At 35.2% G+C, this 20,777-nt stretch overlaps 1 pseudogene; it reads right to left on the bottom strand.

Annotated features, from left to right (window-relative positions):
• LOC143572278 (uncharacterized) overlaps positions 1-18,327 on the bottom strand; it is a 75,308-nt pseudogene extending 56,981 nt beyond the window's left edge.
• Positions 18,328-20,777: the final 2,450 nt, after the last annotated feature.

Below are 20,777 nucleotides of genomic sequence, written 5' to 3' on the forward strand. Positions count from 1 at the left end.
TGAAAAATATTAGACGATTCAATAATATGTTCTCCTTTACATCAATGGGTGGAAAAAATGCCAATTCCATTAATAGAGGAAACGTTCCTTACACGTATAGACTTGGCGGAGAAAACTACCATTCTATAGGAAGTCTTCTTCCATTAGATGGTAACAAACCTCAGTTTTCTCAACTCTACATTTATGATACGGAGAACGAAATATCAAACCAACAAGGAGTTTTTGGGTAAGACTTACTTTTAAACATTATATGTTTTTCATATTTAAAACAATTACTGTTTTATCATATATTTCCTTTATATTAATGTAAAGTTTGTTTGTTTGTCTTAAAGTCAAACATCTTCAGATGCCGACATTTATGAAAATTATGTTATTAATTATCTCAAGGAAATGTTAGACTCACAAAATCCATTGATTCAGGCATATCGTATGGTACGTGATTCTTTTAAAGAAAATCCATAGATTTATTTTAAGCTCCGCATTGTTGGAACAAGGAAATACGATGCTAAGACGTATAACTTACCAACCGCCTCTGAGGTTGCCGCTCTTATTGTTGGAGATATTGGTGATGCCATGGACAAGAGAGATATAATAGTTAACTCCAGGTCTGGTGGTCTTCGACGAATTAGTCAACTTTATCCTTGTTATACTCCTCTACAATTTCCGTTGCTTTTTCCTTTTGGTGAGGATGGTTATAAGGTAGACATTCCTAATAGGAATGTCGATCCTTCATCTATGGCTACCTGTAAGAAGTGCATGATGCGAGAGTTCTTTGCATATAGGTTACAAGATAGGCCGAACCAATTCTCACTACTCTTAAATGGAAGAAGGCTTTTTCAGCAGCTTTTGGTTGACAAATATACCATGGTTGAGAGTCAAAGGTTGCATTATATACGTGGAAAACAAAGTGAACTTAGGTCTGACACCTACAAAAGCCTTCAAAACCTTAAGACGGCTGGAAATTCAGATGTTTCAACATCTGGGCAGCGTGTAATTCTTCCGTCATCTTTTACTGGTGGAAGTAGATATATGATGCAAAATTACTTGGATGCTATGTGTCTTTGTAGATGGTATGGTTATCCAGATTATTTCTTAACCATTACGTGCAATCCCAGTTGGCCAGAAGTCAAACGTTTTTTAAAGGATACCAATTTAAATTCGGAAGACAGGCCAGATAGACTATGTCGGATTTTTAAAATGAAGCTTGATTCAATGATTAAGTTGTTGAAGGATAAGTCGTTGTTTGGAAAAATTAAAGCAGGTTCGGTTCGCTATTTAATATTTTTTTTTCATATTTTGTTTACTTTTTTTCAAGATATTTATTTAATTTTATTTATGCTAATTTATTTGTTTGATTCCAAATGCAGCCGTTTACACAATTGAGTTTCAGAAACGTGGTCTGCCTTATGCCCATATTTGCCTATTCATTGATCCAGAGAACAAAATTCACAATCCATCACAAATAGATAATTTTATTTTAAGTGAAATTCCTGACAATGTCACTGAACTAGACCTATACCAGCTTGTGTCAGATCATATGCTTCATGGTCCTTGTGGTGAGGCTAATTCGAGCTGTAGCTGCATGATTGATAGAGAATGTCCAAAGACTTTTCCAAAAAGATTTCAAAGTGAGACAAGTATAGATTCCAAAGGTTTTCCGATTTATAAAAGAAGAGACAATGGACGTTACGTCATTAAGAAAGGTATAAATTTAGATAATGTCGAGTGGTGCAATCAAGAAGGATCAATCAAGTATTTGTTTAAATATATAAAGCTTTTTACGATTGTAGATATCTTTCTGCATGTGAGGCTGCTTGGAGAGTATTTGCTTTTGATGTTCATTACAGGGTCCCGACTGTTACAAAACTTCCTTTTCATTTGTCTGGTCAACAACAAGTAATTTATGGTCCTGAGGAAGATATTGAAGATGTTCTTACCAAGACTTCCAATTCAGTTTCAATGTTTACTGATTGGATGGAAGCAAATAGAAACTATGAGCATGCAAAGAAGCTATCATATGCTGAGTTTCCAACAAAGTTTGTATGGAAAAAACATCACCATCGAAATGGGTACAAAGGCAAAATGGATTTTCTATTCATAGAATTCATGCCGTTCCTCCATCATTTGACGAGGCCTACTACTTAAGAATACTTTTAAACAAGGTTAAAGGACCGAAATGTTTTGAAGATATTCGAACAGTAGATGGTTTTGTTTGTGATTCTTTTAGAGATGCATGTTATAGAAGAGGGCTTTTAGATGATGATAAGGAGTACATAGAAGCTATAGAGGAAGCAAGCCATACCACGAACGAATATTATATAAGAAATTTGTTTGCAACAATGCTTATAACATCCTCCTTATCAACACCTGATTACGTTTGGGATAATACATGGCATTTCTTAGTCGACGGGATTCTTTATTATCAACAAAAGAAACACAAGAATCCAGGTTAGTTTTGTTATATGTGTGAACTTGTGTTTTTGTAGTTTAGTTTAAGGTAAATTATTATTTATTTTCCAGGTTTGTCTCTTAGTGACGAGCAACTAAAGAACTTGGCATTCCTTGAGATTGAAGAGTTTTTAGTATCAAACAATTCATCTCTACGTAGGTTTTCACACATGCCGTTTCTAGATCAGGAATCTGCGTCTACGTTAATGAATCCTCTTATGATGGAAGAATTATCTTATGATAAGGATTCTTTGTCAAATGATTTTAAACTTTTGTACACATCACTAACTGATGAACAAAAAAGCGTTTACAACGAAATATTCAACTCTTTGAAACGTAAAAAAGGTGGTGTTTTTTTCGTGTATGGTTACGGCGGTACTGGCAAAACATACTTATTGAAAACTTTATCGGCCTCAATTCGGTCTAAGGGAGAAATTGTTCTTAATGTTGCTTCAAGTGGAATAGCATCTTTATTATTAGAAGGCGGTAGAACGGCTCATTCAAAATTCCTTATTCCAATCAATCTGACCGAGGACTCCCAATGTTAGGTAACTATTATAAATTTCATTAAGTAGTGATTATTTCACATTTAAATTTATGTTTTTTAATTATATTATTGAAAATAGTGTTTACATATTCAACAATTTCAGGTTAAGGGAAATACTGATGTTTCTGACTTATTGAAAAAAACATCATTAATAATTTGGGATGAAGCTCCCATGATTCATAAACATGCATTTGAAGCGTTGGACAGAACCCTAAAAGATGTTATGAACGTTGATTTGGGAAACACTTCTGAATCATTGTTTGGAGGTCAGGTAGTTGTTCTTGGTGGTGATTTCAGACAGATTTTACCTATTGTACAGAATGGAACAAGAAACGATTGTGTGAACGCCACAATTAGTTCTTCTTACATATGGTCAAAGTGTAAGGTTTTGAAACTAACTAAGAACGTGAGGTTGATTGTTGGTTCTCAAATGTCAAATACTTTAGAGATTAAACAATTTGTTGATTGGTTGTTGGATATTGGTGAAGGTAATCTTGGTGGTCCTAATGATGGTGAAGAAACTATATCAATTCCAGACGATCTTCTAATAAAACATTCCCTTGATCCTATGTCTGATTTAATAGACTTTGTTTATCCTTCTATGTTAGAAAGGTTTAATGATCTTACTTACTTTCAAGAAGGGGCGTTTCTTGCTTCCTTAAATGATGTGGTTCAAGAGATTAAAGATCGTATGTTAGCGTATTTTCCTGGTCAAGAAATTGAGTACTTAAGTTCAGATAGCATCGGCGAGGTTGAAAGTGTATCTGAGGATTTTGATCCCACGTTGTACTCTCCTGATTTTCTTAATGGTGTAAAGATTTCTGGAATGCCAGACCATCGTTTGTTACTTAAGGTTGGAGTTCCTATTATGTTACTACGAAATATTAATCAGAAAAAAGGGTTGTGCAATGGCACTCGAATACAAGTTGTTAGTTTGGGTAAACACGTCATTGAAGCTAAGGTTATTTAATTAGCATAATAAGTCTTACACCGTCTGATAAGAAGCTTCCATTCAAGTTAAAGAGGAGACATTTTCCTATATCGGTTTGTTTTCAATGACTATAAATAAAAGTCAAGGACAATTGTTAGCGCGTGTTGGATTATATTTAAAAGACCCGGTTTTTACACATGGCCAGCTTTATGTTGCTTTGTCTAGAGTTAAGACTCGTGAAGGTATTAAGATTATTTTATTAGATAAGGAATCAAAATTTATTAGTGAAAACAAAAATGTTATGTATAAGGAAATATTTGGAAACCTTCAATGACTTTTTTTACAATACTTTTTTGTTTATGTTTGTATGTTTTTAATTATTTTTAATGTTTTTTAATAAAAGGACTGTATCATTTTATTTTGTCTAACTATAGGTATATGTTTGTATGTTCAATTTCCATTCATTAGTTTAGTTTTTTATGTTTCTTGTAGTATATCTTTTATGTTTTTGAAATTTAATTTAATAGACTTTTATTTATAGCCTGATATTATACTGGTTTATATATATATATATATATATATATATATATATATATAACCAAAATATATTTTATATATATTTATATCTTATCAATTTACTGCATTAAAAAAATAGATGAATTGGTTAAATGTTCATAAATAGTTTAATAAATATAGGGTTAATCATGAGTTTTATTGACTGAATAAACCATCATTTTTAATAATAATTAAAAAAAACTCTTTTGAAGATAAACACAATAATCATAACTTCTACAAAATCAATCTCTTCCATCATCTTCAACAATGGCGAAAATTGTTTCTTGGAAATTTTCATCCGAAACAAATAATTATCAGCTTAGCGATCTGTCTACAATCCATAAGCCTTCTATTGAATCGGTTATGTCTTTTAACATTCTATTGAAGTACCAAATAATAGGATTCGGAAATCGCAAACAAGTTATTACCAAGGAAGAGAGAGCACTATTGAATGTTATAAATGAAGATATTTTACAACATGAACAACTACTTCCTTTGGTCAATGTTAGGGAGTGGTTTTATTATCCTTTGCAAAATAATATGGTTATTAAATATGTCAATGGGCAACAAAAAAGTGTTAATCCTAAGTCCATATTGCAATCCAATGATCTTTATCTTTTAAGAGATTTAGATTTCTTGAAGCTTTCTTAAGTTTTTAAAGCAAGAGCACATTTAGATTTGGAGAATGAGGTGGCTGAGAAGGTTAAATAGCTGTTAGATTGTCAAAACTATGAATCCGATTTTGATGATCTTCAAAGCTCTTTTGGTTCTGATTCAGAGGTTTAAGGTAAATCAGATGAAATATGTTAGTTATATTTTTGATAACTAGGCTTCTAAAAAGTAGAATACACACTTATAATCGTTTGTTTTTGTTTTGTCACGTTGTTATGACAGTTTGCTGTTTTTTGTGGATTGTGATCGAAGGTCATTTTTGGTAAACTTAACTTCCACATGTTTATATTTTCTTTTAGAATATACCTTTTATGTTTATATTAAGTTTGTGTTAGCATTAATATTGTATTAACGGTATTAGAATTTTAATTATTTGGTATTAGTGATTACTTTTAATATGTCTCTGTCTCTAATATTATAGTTTCAATATACTTTGATTTGTGATTACCAAGTTGATTCATTTGTTATGTTTTTGGTTATAAACGTAGGTTGTAATTTACGAAGTATTATTTTTGATAGGTTTTGTTTTTAAAGGTTACGATTATTTATATTTAATTGTTATTTGTTACATTTTCTCATTTTCTTTTTACCTCAACATAACTAGCTACATATTTTAATATCACCCATTCATTATGATATACATTAACTTTTTGGTTTAATACTTAATTACGTTCCATGGTTTGTTTATATTTTTCAGGTGGTTAAGGCGGATGATTTTCTTTTTGGACGGAAATTTTCAAGGTCATCCTGGTCAAGTCATGTTTATATCTAATGGTTTAATGTGTTTGATAAGACAATGAAGTATTTGTATCTATTAGGTTATTACGTAGACAATGTTATTTCCTGTTTTTTTTTATGTTTTTGAATGTTTATATATGGTTATATATTATGATATTTTATGGTAGTTTATATACATTTTGTTACATATCTAATGTCAACCCGTGTGTAACACGGGTACTATCCTAGTTATTCCATTAATGCATGAGGGTATTATTATTCAGATAGGCGATAATTGTAGTTATTCATTATTTGTAGAGTAAATTACATAGGTTGTACTTTTATGTATTACCAAATTATGAAATGTGCCCTTTAAGCGTGAAAATTACACATAGTAGCCGGGGATCTCATCAGAAGCAGCCTCACTATTTCTAAAAGAAAAAGGTAAGGCTGTCTACATCTTACACTATTCAGACCTTACCATAACTTTGCTATTAGTAGGATATACTGAGTATGATGATAATGGTCTCCTTTGTTTTTAAATTTTATTACGCTTTATATCATTTCCACTAATAACAGCTAACTTTTGATGTTAGTTTAACGAAAATGACCATTTTATTTAATTTACTTTTTTTTTGTGTTTTTTTATTCCCGCACTTTTATATTATAAACTTATCTTAAATATTATTAACTAAATAAATTGATTTTTTATATGAGTTTTTAAGTTATTAAAATTATGAAATCATTTATTTTATAACTTAACTTCACTATTATGCATTTCATTACATGAGCGCATCATATTTTTAAAATGACTTTTACTTCAATTTTTCTTATACATAAAAATTTAAAGTTATAATATGAATTTTCGGCTGATAACATCTCAAAACTGAGGACACTAAAGTGTAATTTCTACACTTAAAGGGCATGTTTCGTTACTTGGGTAATACATACATAAAAGACAAGGTTCGTAATATTTGGTAATCAAAGGCACAAAACTGTATTAAATGGATTAAACTATTACACTTTTACAAGTCACTTTAGCCACCTATTTATACTAAAATATTACAACATATAATCAGCATAATCTAAAACAACTTGCATAACTAGGTGCAAGTTACAACCTTATTTTCCTAGATATGCCAATCTTCATTATTTTAACTTATCTAATACTCCCTCCGTCCCATTATAAGTGTCATAGTTTGACTTTTCAAGTCTTTCTTTTGCAACCTTAACCGTAAATATTTTTGTTGTGTCATATAATATTTGATGAAAATTATATCAATTTAAAATACATTTAAAACCCAATCCATTCATATATTTTACATCAAGTATTATATAACACAAACAAAAATATTGTCGGTCAAAGTTAAACAAGAAAGAATTAAAAAATCAAACTAGGACACTTATAATGGGACGGAGGGAGTATAAGAACTTGACACACCAGCTGTTTACCTTACCTATTACAAAATTACCCAAGGTTTAAAAGCTTTAACAACAGTAAAATACCAAGGGTTTCAGCTGACCCGTTTTATAACATGTGAACATAACGATTAATACTAACAATCACCACCTAATCGTTTAATGTTCACAGTAGCGTAGCTTCATCATCTTCTTGGACTAGATTGGCCTCTTCCTTGTTTGGCCTTGCCTTTGGGCTGTCATATGCATATTGACCAAATTCTTCACATCCATACACACATGACCCGTGACTTGTCACGTCTTCCTTTTGGCTTTCGTCTATCGCCTCTCGAACCAGACAACCTTTCATGGCCTCTTTCCACTTCGCGAATCCGGCTTCTTCCATGACAACATTCATAGTTGTCACATCTTCCTTAAATCCGTTCTCTATCACGAGTGAGCAACAACTTTTCACAAACACTTTTAGTTGACTCTTTAGTTTTTACACGCTCCTCATAAGCCTTCAAACGTCCCACCACCTCTTCAAATGCCATATTCTCAATGTCTGAGTATTGCTCAATCGAGGCAACAACTGGCAAGTATTTCTTTGGCATGGAATTCATAAACTTTCTCACTACAAGCTCTTCATCAAGTGAAGACCCGAGACTTTTGTAATTTGACTGCACCCCGCTTAACTTTCCCGCGAACTCATCAATCTTCTCTGTCTCAGTCATCTTCATTGCTTCAAACTCACTTCTAAGTGTCTGCAAGCGAGCCTTTTGAACCCTCTCGACTCCCAAAAATCTGACCCGTAGTGCTTCCCACACATCATTCGGATCCTTGTGCTTTGATACTTGAAAAAGAACATCTTCAGGTATCGACTGATATATTATGGCCTTTTCCATAAAATTCCTTCTCTCCTCTACCGCACCTCCTATCTCAGGATGTATAGCCTCTCGTAAACCGTGTGCTGCCAAGATTGTCTCCATCATAATTGACCATGCAGTATAGTTTATTGTGGTTAGTTTTGGGCATTACAAACTCACTTTGCTCGGCTCACGGGTTGGTACAACAGAACATACACCTTCTGCCATCTTCATATCAGCTGCTGCCATTTACAACCAAACTACCTAATCACCCGCTGGTCACAAATCTGCTTCGTGTAGAGTGCTCGTTGTTGCCTACTTACACTCGACTACAACCTCGCTCAGATTCTGATCACTCTCTGAACAAAAACTATAACCTGAATCACTCAGGCCTTCTCCTTCGGCAGTTGTTCCACACAACCAGTCCAACTCAGTCATTTCACACAACTAAACTGTCTCACACACATCTTCTGGAAGCTGTTCACAGCCCCTCTGATTTTTCCAGTAGCTTTCACAGTTCGATCTATCACATATCAATTTCAGCAGCTTCAATCGACCACAACAAGGTTTGCTGATAACAGTCTTCTTCACAAACGATCTATCACAGATCGCTTCTTCAACAGCCTTGAACCAGCCAAAAGTTCTGGGTTGGGTGGTAGTCAGCTTTTTTTCCCCCTCTTCTCGTACAGCCTTCGATCTTGCAGATTTGATACCAATTGTTGGTAATCAAAGGCACAAAACTGTTTTTGTATTAAAGGGATTAAACCATCACATTTTTACAAGTCACTTTAGCCACCTATTTATACTAAAACATTACAACATAAAATATGCATAATCTAAAACAACTTGCACAACTAGTTGCAAGTTACAACCGTATTTTCCTAGATATACTAACCTTCATTATCTTAACTTATCTAATATAACAACTTGACATATCAGCTGTTTACCTTACATATTACAAAATTACCTAAGGTTTAAAAGCTTTAACAACAGTAAAATACCAAGGGTTGCAGCTGACCCGTTTTATAACATGTGAACATAACGATAAATACTAATAGTAATTTACTCATTATTTTTATTACTTTTTCATTAGCACATTATATGAAATTTTTGAAGGTGGTAGTAAAAGCCTTGTGACTTAAAGGAAGTGTCTCCCATATCGCATCATCGGTCAAATGTTCTTCATTTACAAGTAATAAATCCTTGAACAAGCTGCACATATTACAAATCATGTTTTCAGATTATTATTTATGTCATCATTAATTTATAATTTAGATAATCACCCACAAATTATACTATAACTATACAATAATCCAAAAATAAAGCACCTCACATTGTCGACAAGAATTATTATTTCAAATGCCAACAAAGGAAGAAACACGATCTTCAAGCTTGCAATAAGAACTCTCATAACTGCAAGTGTGAAACTGATAAGCTCTCGGAATGTTAGCCAACACAATATAAACCAGTGGTGTGCATAAAACAGAGATACATAACTAACTGATCTGTAACCGAATTAACTGATAAAACCGAACCTAACTAAAAACCATAAAACATTCTCTAGAATTACTTAAGCAAATGTATTGAACATAATACCATGAACGCTTTTTAAAGATACGCAAAGAAGCAGTTCGAATGCAACAAGCAAAGCCATGCCTACAACTGCATGGCACGGTTCCCACTACAAAAACAGACCAAGATAATATTATATGCTAAAATATTTATTAAAAAATAACATAAAGTAGAAGAAAATATCATACCCTACGGTTTTGTGGATTTGATGGTGCGGGTAAAGAAAATCTTCCTCGGGCAATAACTAAATGAAATATATATGCAGTGGCGGTTCTTAGCTTGGGCTAGGTCGGGCCTCGGCCCACCCAGCTTTTTCGCTTAATAATGCATTTTTTTCTAAAATTAAAAATTATATGTATTGAATCCAGGTCGTCCTAATTATTTGTTCAAGATCCTCTGGCCGACCATTTGTTCAAGATCTGCCACTCATGTATATATGTAAATAGTTATAAAAATATATAAATAAAATAATTAAAAAGTTTATAAATATTAAACAAGCCAAGCTTGAACTCAAGTCCTTTTGGCCTTCTAAGTTAAAACAAGCTGTAACGAGGTTGGGCTTGAGTTAAATCAAGAATCAAATATCTTTCGTTTAATTTTAAAACTAAGTAAATAATAACCAAGTTTTGTAAGTTAAAATAAAGACAAATAAGAAAAAAGTAATCACTAAATAGTTACGATGAAACACCTGGGAACTGTTGTCAAAGTTACCCTTTATTATTATTATTATTATTATTATTATTATTATTATTATGATCTGAAATCAAGTATAAATTGCAAAGTCAAAATGAAACTAACCACCAAGAGGAGAAGATATAATGATCCAACTTGAGAATGAGTAAGAGGGTGAAGAAGAGAAGTGAAGTATGAGCAGCAAAAGCCTTTAAATATATTGCTAATTTGCGCCACCTCTTTCTTCTCCTCTCGTAGAATTAGGGGTGTTTGGGTGAGCTTTTAAAATTTGCTTATTTGCTATTTGTTTGTTGAAAAACAAAAAGTGTTTAAAATTTAAAATTTGCTTATTTGCTATTTGTTTGTTCAAAAGGGGATAGCGGCGCAGCTTGTTGCTCGCTTACCCATTATCCAGATGTAGTTCGGTTTGTGTTATATATAAAAGGATCAATATTTTCTCAAAAAAAAATATGTATATAATATACTTTAAGAGTTAGACATGACAATATTGCATCATGAAGAACTTAAAAGTGTTTGGTAAAACAAATCAAAAAGCTTCAAAATTGAGTTTTTTAAAAGTTGCTTTTGCTTTTCAAAAATCAAATAAACAAAAAAGCAAAAATATAAGCTCCTCCAAACACCCCCTTAATTGCACGAGGAGGAAGACGATGATTGATTGTATCAAGAAAAATAATAATATCTTGGTTTATAAAAGTGTTTTTCATTTAATAAGGAAAATTGTTAAACAAAATTAAGGCTTTTTTAACTCAACGGCAAAAGACTATCGCAAGCTGGCTCAACCCAATCATATGGAGCCCTTAAGCGTCTCCAGTTGTCTCTTATTTATGGGAAAACCCATCTGCCCGTGAAACCCGGCCGCCCTTAGGATCGAACCGAAGATCACAAAAATCTCAATCTTTCTTCGTTTTGAAAGATGTTAAATGAAAAGAAAGATGCTGATTTTTTTATTATTTTTATATATTTTAACAAAAAAGGCTCCGACAATCATGAGTACCTTAAAAACCACCGTTTCATTCAAAGAATAAAACGTGATGATTTGGTCCACCCAGAGAAGAGAAGAGAAAATCTATAAATGTGAAAATTTATTCGACCCACAATCTCCCATTTAAAAAATCATGAATTACCATGGACTGATTGACCTTTGGTGTCCACAAAATGCTCTAATTGCAATACATATAGAAGGGAATAAGATCGAGTATGACATGAAAGTAGGTAGCTTTTACCCTGTTTATTATTTAATTTATCAAACTAAATATTTTGTTCTTGGATTATGTTTATTATGTCGAATTGTGACAGTTTCATAGATCGTAGGACGAACGTTTGAAATAGATAAGTATTATTTTAACTATACTATGTTATAAATATAAAATTACATTAATAATTGCAATTGTAAACAAGATTTAGTTTATTTTTTTATATGGACTTAATTGCAAATACGGTTACTATGGTGAAACTCAAAACATAGTTTTCAACCCGTGGTGGCATTTTCGTAGATAAGCTCTCTGTGATGGTCTTTTTTTGAAATTTTTTTTGGTTAAATCTCTGTTAAACTGAAGGGTAAATCGGTCTTTTCACACATAAACCTAATATGATAATAATAATAATAATAATAAATTCTTGAACTTCTCCGATCACTTCCACCTTAAACCATGTTCGTCGTTGCCGGCCAGATTTCTTCGTCACTCCCCAATTTCAACACCCTTCGTCCGCTACCACCGCCACCATCTGCCATCTCCGCCGCCACAAACCAACCAACACCACCCTCCAACGCTCCTTCCTCAGCCCCTTTTACATGTTCCCTCTCAAACCCCTGACCAACCTACGACCCACCATCATCCGTTCCTCCATGGAAACTGGCGTGGGCTTAAGATTAGAAATGGATTTGAAGATTTGTTCAGATTAGGGACAAGTTCATTTCAAATCTGTCACCAAAACTTGCAATTTTGACTTTTAAAAGTCAAACTAGGTTTAATAACCCGCGGGTTTGTGTTTATAATACAGTTGAGGGTAGCATAAATTTTGAAGACAGTACAGGTTCGTTAATATTAAGGCCGTTGTTCATATGAAGTCGGGCTCATCATAATCAATGTTCTTCAGATTAATTCCAATATGATATTATCAAGATCTGTTGATCATTTTAATCACTGCCGTAAAATATTTCTCATATATATGAGAATCTTTAAAAACTATGATCGCTCATCATGAAATCACATTAGAAAGAGTTCCAGTATCTGCTATGTTACATATTATGCTTTACAGTAAACAAAAAGAAAAAGAAAAAAACTATCCAACCAAATTTCATACCCAAGTGAACAATCAAATTTATAGTGCAAACAACTCTTTGAAAGTGAAAACCACCATTCTAGTATTTGCCGAAATCCGCACCGTCTCACAGTTTGTTTGGAGTTAATGCTAGTTGTTTGCCCGCATCTGTTAAGTGATAGAAATAAAATATTTTTGTAAGCCAAAATAAAAATCCAAGTAGACATATAACTATATCATACGGCTAAATAGAAAAGGTCTATTAACTAAACATGACACATCAATATTAAGACAAATAAATCATACGAAGATAATTTATCTTGATTACCTTGGGATGCCAAGTTGACTTTTGGAGTAGAGATGGTTTACTACGAATTGAAATGTGCTTGCTGTGGCTGACCTTTGAACAGTAATTTGAAGATTTTGGTGCAATCTTTGATATCACTGAGTGGTTCTGGAATAGTATTTGAGTCGTCATATTCTTGTTGAATTACCATGCAAGTGCATTGTGTGTAGCAAGTTGTGATCATGTTATCTAATAGGCTGACGGAGGCTGTCTCTGTTTCGTGGACTATGGTTTAACATTTTTTTGAAAAAATAAATTGACTACTTACATATAAACGCAAATTAAAGAAAACAAAATATACCAAGTCCAAGACTTACCACAGTTAGCTAAGGCAAGACCGTTTAGCCACAAACTGTTTGGAATCTTCAGTAATACTATTGTCGCGCGTTTATGGTATTGATAAATTAAACAAACGATCAACATCACATTGTAAAATGTTGTTGATTAAAAGGAACGAAAAATCTAGCAGTCCTCAAATAAGCCTAAAATTTGTCAAACTATTTGTAAACTGACTGTTATGTTTATGCAAACCACAAAAAATCAAATGTGATCATAATTATATTAAACTCCATGGCATACGCATCCAAAATGCTAACCACATAAGCAATAAAGTTGTAAGTTTTTTGAAAATAAATGTGTAAGGCCTCGATCCCGGTGCCCTACTTTGACGTTGGATTTACTTATAAACATAGCTGTAAATATCAGAGTGAATTAAAACTTTCGCGGAATAAATAAAACTTCAAACATTCATTACAATTATTCGATACTTGTCTTAAAACAAAACGTAAATAGTTTATTTGGATCATTATGACAAAACTTCTTTGAATGCCAGTCCCTTCAATCCTGTCATGTGTCCTTCTCTCAAGCCAACTGTTTCAATCTATTCATCTGTGTGCATTCTAGAAGTCAGCTACGCTTAATGAGTTCTAGTTAATACATGTAACATATAATACATTCACATACTTACATATGTCACACCCCAACCTATGGCGGAAATGCCGGGGCGTGAGCTGATTGTCACAGCTCTAAAGGTTACTATCTTGCATTATTAAAAGTTACAATATCTATTAATTAAATTACATATAAAACAAAATCCATAAAATATTCAAACAAAACAATAATGTATCAAACAATCATAAATAATATTGTCTCGTTAATATAGCATACATCTTTAAGTGATCTTCTAATTACTTCACATCACACGAATACCTGCATACACGTTGAAAATAAAGTAGTTTTGTCAACACAAGGTTGAGTGAGCAATACACCAGTTTAGATGTACATATAGTATATATAAAAATAAGTAATTGCAACAAGTCATATGAGAATAACAAATCAACCAAATGAGCAAGTATAACTGAGATGTCGAGAAGCACAAAGGCTATAACGACTGGCGTATGATCATACTAGACTGAGATTATGTTGGACCTCTCTGAATGCGGTAGCATATAAAGCAATAAGCACATAAATAAGTAAGGTATAAGTTGTTAAAACATAAGACAATAGTTGCATTTCTGAGTATAAGTATATACGAGAAATACATTTACGCATATGTCCCCAAAACGTGGAAAACGAGTAAAAAGAGGGGAATGTGTTACTCACCTGGTCGAGAAAGCAAACGATATAAACAAATATACGAAACGTCACTTCTTTCGAGATTGTCCAACGGAAAATTCTAAGTAACAATAGTTGAGGAAATAAATAGGAATTCAACGACGTATCTAAAAATAGATAGAGAGTCGGGATTTGATGATCGAACGAGTTCTTGCGAAAGTTATTTAGTACTTTAATTTATCAAGTTTAAGTATATTTTTAATAATCTAAACTTATATTTATGAAATACTTAAGTAAATAAATATCGATAAATTGTATAAAGAGATTCAAGATTGAACGGGTGTTCATGAAATAGTTATTATTTAAAGTTTATAAATAATAATTACCTATCAATTAATATTGCAAATAATAATTTATATAAAATAGAATCATTTATAAAAGTCTTTTATTTATAAGTTTTATTTTTAGTTAAGGTTATAATAAATAGTATATATAAATATTTATATAAAAAAATATATTTGGTTTATAAAATACTTAGCCAAATAATTATGTAAAATATATGGTATATTATATAATTTCAATATGGATTTAAAATAAACAAAACCTTTTTAAATTTCTTTTTTTTAAAACAAAATAAAATTTATATTATATATTTAATAAGAAACATAGATATTACATCAACATAGCAGGTAGGCGGGAAACAAGCTGCGCCGCTACCCCTTTCTGAATTGCAAACCCTAACCTGCTAAAGACATACCCCTGCCCCTTTGGAGTCGACACATTGCTATGCACAACCCGTTGGACCCTGGTTAAGAAACGGATAGCTTCCGGTGCCAAGGAGCCAAAGGTATCAAAAGCCAGAGGGACAAAAACATGTTGGTTCTCTTCGCATGCTTTAGCATGTTTCTCCACCTTCTTCGTTTTAGCCCTTTTCATTGCTTGCCCAGCTACAAACCCATTATCCCTCAAACCAGCTAAAGGAGATACCCCTGTGAGGTCAACACAAGCGTGTTTTCCCCCGGTCCAACCAAAGACGAGCAAATCTGCCGGTCGTAGAGTGGATCTCCCTTCCGTGGGGTCTGTAAGGAAGTTTACGGGGGCTTCCTTTTTAACTGATATCCCAGATCGCCTTAAGATGTCCCAAAGAACGTCCCGCAACCAATCATGTCGGTATTTGAACCCAGGCATCTCCTTGCAATGAACCGCATGCTCTCCGAATTTATCCAGGCAAGCCATACGGCAGATCGGACATGTTTCTTCTTCTGGGTACATTGGGACCATCAAATGGTACTTAAGAATGGCCCTATACTTGATCGCAGACATGCTTTGGCCCAAGCCATCAATCGGGATAACGGTCAGAAAATCTTGGGCATGAGGACCTTGTAAGCATTCTATAACCGCCTTCTGTCGGGGGGACAATCCAAAAACTTCTCCCAGGCTCTGAGCGATTTTGCTAAAAAGGGCATTCGCCAAAGTTTTTTGAGGCTTTGGTGGGGCGGTGTCCTTATTAGAAAAACCGCCAATGTCAAAGTCTGGGAGAGCGCCATTTAGGCGTTCCAGGGCCTACACATAGTCTGAGTCCAGGTCGACAACTCCGCTATTCCTTAAGATGTGATTCTGCAGCTTCCAAGACTGAGCCCTCGATGCTACAAAAGCGTAAACCCAACATCATGAGCCGAAAGAAGGCCTAAACCCCCCAAGCGCATCGGTAAAGATGCAAGTCGCCACTGAAGATCACCAAAGAACGAGCCTCCACATACAACTATGTCTTCGATGGCTTCTTGAAGCCCCTTACCAAAACAGGATACCGCATCATCCATCATATGGGGGTGGCATGTTCGTAACCTAAAAAGCAACTTAGCAACCCCATGCAAGACCTAAGTAGGAGGAGTTTGATCTGGGGATCCCTAAGGCAAGGTAAGAGTTTCATAAGATCAACCGCACGAGCTGCTCTCCGCCTCGCCAACTCCTTAATAAAGTAGGGATCTCGACTAACAGCCCCTCCAAGGATCTTTACCCCTCTCTCTGGTCTACCAATCCCACTAGGGAAAAGCCCATCTTTAACTTTCACTCCATTACACGCTGGCCAAAAAACCTCGGTTTTCTTAATATTAAGTTGAAGCCCCAATGATGGCCCTTCCGAGCTGATAATGTCTAGGGCTTTAGCTACTTCGTTGGCACCACCAATAATAGTCCCATCATCCAAGTACCAAGCATGAAATGGGAGGTTACAGTCATTTTGTACCCGGAGAACATGACGGTGTAATGCTAAGGCAAAGAGGAGGGGCCCAAGGGCGTCACCCTGCTGAACCCCAGTAGTAGCCCCTATACAGTCATCACCAACGTACAACCTAGCCGGCTGGGCATAAAGGAACTGGACCCATAGATAGATAGACGGGCAATGATGATGAACCTCCCGGAGAAGGGCTGTGCGGTCGACCATATTGAAGGCGTTGGAGAAGTCAACGGTAAGCATAGCTAAAGAACCGTCCGTGTGAAAGGAGTTAAGAAACCGGTTCGCGCTGTGAAGCACCGCCTCTGCCCCATTAGGGGTCCCTACCACAAACTGGAAGTCCCCTAAATACTAAGTCATTTCCTTGCCAACCATCTTCATAGCCACTTTAGAAACCAACCTACGCCAGATAGCCCCCACAGCAATGGGCCGAATTCCATTATCCGGCTTTAATAAAGGGGTAAGGGGGGCCGAAGCAATAAACTCAGTGAACACCTTGGGGCACAGACCCCCTAGCCATAAGTTGACGACTTCAATGATGACTGAGAGCAGACCCATGGAAGTCACTGATCCCTCACCACTAAGAGCGTCCAACAAGTGTTGCGCCCGCATCCCGTCTCTCCCGCATGAGGTCCCTTTAGGAAATGATCGGATACATCTAAGCACACAGTCCCCATCCACAGAGAGAGTAGGCAGGGCGACAGAGCTAGAAGGCAAGGACGGAGGCAGTACCACTGGGTGTTTATCAATGAGGGCTTTCATGGTTGAATCTCCTAGAAGGGCAACCCAACTTGAGCATAATACCTTGACTGCAGCTGTGAAATGACCATCCCTGACTTTCCTGAGACATTGTTTAATATTGAGGCTGTTTTCAGAACCCTCCTCCCCTCCCACCTCTCTTTTAGAAAAAGTGCTTCCCCCCACGTTATCAAAGAGAGAAAGAACCAAGTCAGCTAAACCAGATCCATCTTTCCACACCGCAAGTGCTTGCTGAATGCTACTACATTGCAAAGACTTTCGATTCCCTGACCTGCGTTCTTGCCTAGTGGAAGGTTTCACCACCCTAAAAGTACAACACGGAAACAATAGTAATTTGACCCAATTTTCAATCGAGCCTGGTGAATCCACTACCTTGCGTAAAGCGCATGCCAAAGTCTGAGCAAACGCCAAACGAAAACTTGGGGGGATGCTCTTAACCGTTTGAATGGGAAGGGAGAAAACCCGTTCCAAAAGGGATACATCCCCAACCACTCCTACAGATGGAACTGGGTCCCTATCCACAGACACACGATTAGGTTTCTGGATCCCAACGATGAATTCTCCAGCATCTCCAGAATCCACCGAAAAAGAATAGACACCATCAACATGCTTGCACCCCCTGCTAAGGGCATGCAACGTCATGCACCTCCCACATAACCATTTATCCCCCGCCTGAAGGGCTTCCCCAACATCTATAAAAAGGTCCAAATCCTTGGAGATAGCATCTTTTAAAAGGTTCTTCCGAGTATCTGTTTTGAAATGGGTACTTTGCATGTGCTCAAGTAGGCGGAAAAACCCCGAGGACCCAGGTTTGCCATCCTTACACTCGTGGAAATGCTTAAAGGGGCATGGCCTTAAACCGTTAGTGGAGCTAGGGCCAAGCCCTCCTTTATTTACGTTCCGAATTCTTTTTATGGTAGCCATGTACACACGAGAACAGAAAACAAACAAATCACAAAAGACAACGGACCCCTAAAGACCCCGACTCGAGATGAGTTAGAGCAAGAATCAAAGACCAAACCCCTCACACTCGAAGGAGGGGAGCAACCACGGGTTGCTCACCCCCCATCTAGCACCCCACAACAACCGCTAAGGCATAAGAGGAGGAAGGTATAACTCCAAATAAAGCAAATTGTGTAGAACTCCAACTCAAAATACCCCCTTAAGCACCCAAATGCAAGTAAACAACCTTTAACTTATCCGAACGTAAGTCGTAATTTCGTTGAACACCTGGCGTGCAACACGAATTAACCACCAAAAAGATAATTTTTTGCAACCAAGTTTATGGGGATCAAGTCTCCATTGCCGTATGCGTTCAGAAAATAATGATTTTTAAAATCATTATTATAAAGACCTTTATCAAATTAATACTTATTATATATATTCATATACATATATGCATCTAAATATATGGTTTTTAACAAAGTTCGGAATACAACTAGTTTATGTGTCGGTTTTTATAAAACAAAACTGATTAATTATTATGTCAAAACATAATTCAATGATTAGAGATAATGAATGAACTATATGAAAATTAATTAAAAAAAATAGTGGCGGGGGGGTCGAACCTGCGCCCCCCCCAGCGGTTCACATATTAACGGAAACCACCCTAGCCACCTTGGCTAGGGTATTAGTTTGATTATAACACGATTCAAATATCAGTTAAATGCAAATATGCTAACCAGAAACATAAAGAAACCCTAGAAAATCCAGTCGTTTAATCTGTTAAGATGTTGATTAAATATGTTTAGGGTTTTTAGAAGGCAGATTACGACGAGCAAGTACATGTAATCAATTACCTCAAATGATGATTATACGATGAACAATTGACACAAACAGTAGCCGGCCGTATAAGGTGATGAACGGACAAGCAACGCTGATGATAATCCAATTAAGTGAGTGGGTTATGACGGCTAGGGTTAGAAGAAGGTGTATGGAGGTTTAATTGCTTTATTATGATCGTTTGTATGTATAACGAAATTGTTTTAAGGTTGGCATGTGTAAATCAAAAAAACGAATCCTTCTCGATCCTATTAACTAAATTATATTGTTAGTTAGTCCGAAATTGGTAGGTACAACGTGATTATGATCAAATTTCCATATACACAACGAAAATTGAGGTCCAAGAAGTCAAATATTGAATTCCGGTACAAGAAAACGAATGTGGATTCGGGTTTGCATCGTGGATATCCGTTTGGTGAAAAGGGTTATAGAAATATTTGCAGTTTAGTCCTTGTTGTATGAAGTTGGAAACATATAGGGTTAAAATTATTGTTTAGGGTCATTTTTATATATACTTGAAAGTTATTATCGTTAAATTAAATATATATATATATATATATATAATAAATAATAAGAATAAAATAATACTAACTCGATAAAGGTGACGTTGATTAATTAAAATTTTCCGAAAATGAAAACGGGTCGGGTAGTTTAGATTTGGAAAACCCAAGTTGTTACCGTCTCCCCTACTTTAGCGAATTTCGTTTTAAGTCAAGAATTTGACATAAAATGACTTAAGGAATATTAAGAGATATTGGAATCTTCTCAACATTCCTTTGAATCGGCTAAGTATGGAAACCGAGCACACTTGGACATCCGAGCAGGGTTTTACTTGTCCTAGCAAGGTATTTTGCCTATAGGGCAAGGTTATCTTCTTGAAGTCTTCTCAAGTGATGATCCGAGCATGGTTCACTTTGTCTAGCAAAGGTGTTCTTCAAGTCGATCACTGTTTGATTACTAGCAAACCCTTGACTAAACCAAGCTTTTGAAGCCAAGTATTTGGAAGATCTAGCAATGTTTGATTAATAAACAGTAGTCCGAGCATGCTTGTTGAAAGTGATCAAGAAATATCCTAAGTACTTTCTCCAGCAAGGTTCAACTCCGAGCAAGCTACAGTGCTACCAGAACAGTTCAAACAGTGTTACCAGCACACTTTAGTTTGCTTAATAAGTTATTTATTAACAAAGAGTTGAAGAGATTCATGAATAACAGTTTGCTCGTAGGACCATATCGAGCAAAGTATGCTATGGTCAAGAAGATTGATGTCTGCTAGGTGAGTATTTTCTTGGAAAATACTCTAACTAAAGTCTACCCGGAGAACTGATCACCAGCACACTTCAAGGTTACCAGGTCTGCTCGTAGAAGACAAATGGCACGAAGTGTGCCCGAAGACCTGTTTTTACACTTAGAATGTTTTTGAATATGTAATATGATTATGTACC

Source organism: Bidens hawaiensis, unplaced genomic scaffold (assembly GCF_021521415.1).
Source record: "Bidens hawaiensis isolate Kalapana, Puna unplaced genomic scaffold, B.hawaiensis_p1.1 tig00025788_1, whole genome shotgun sequence".
NCBI classification, from domain to species: Eukaryota; Viridiplantae; Streptophyta; class Magnoliopsida; order Asterales; family Asteraceae; genus Bidens; species Bidens hawaiensis.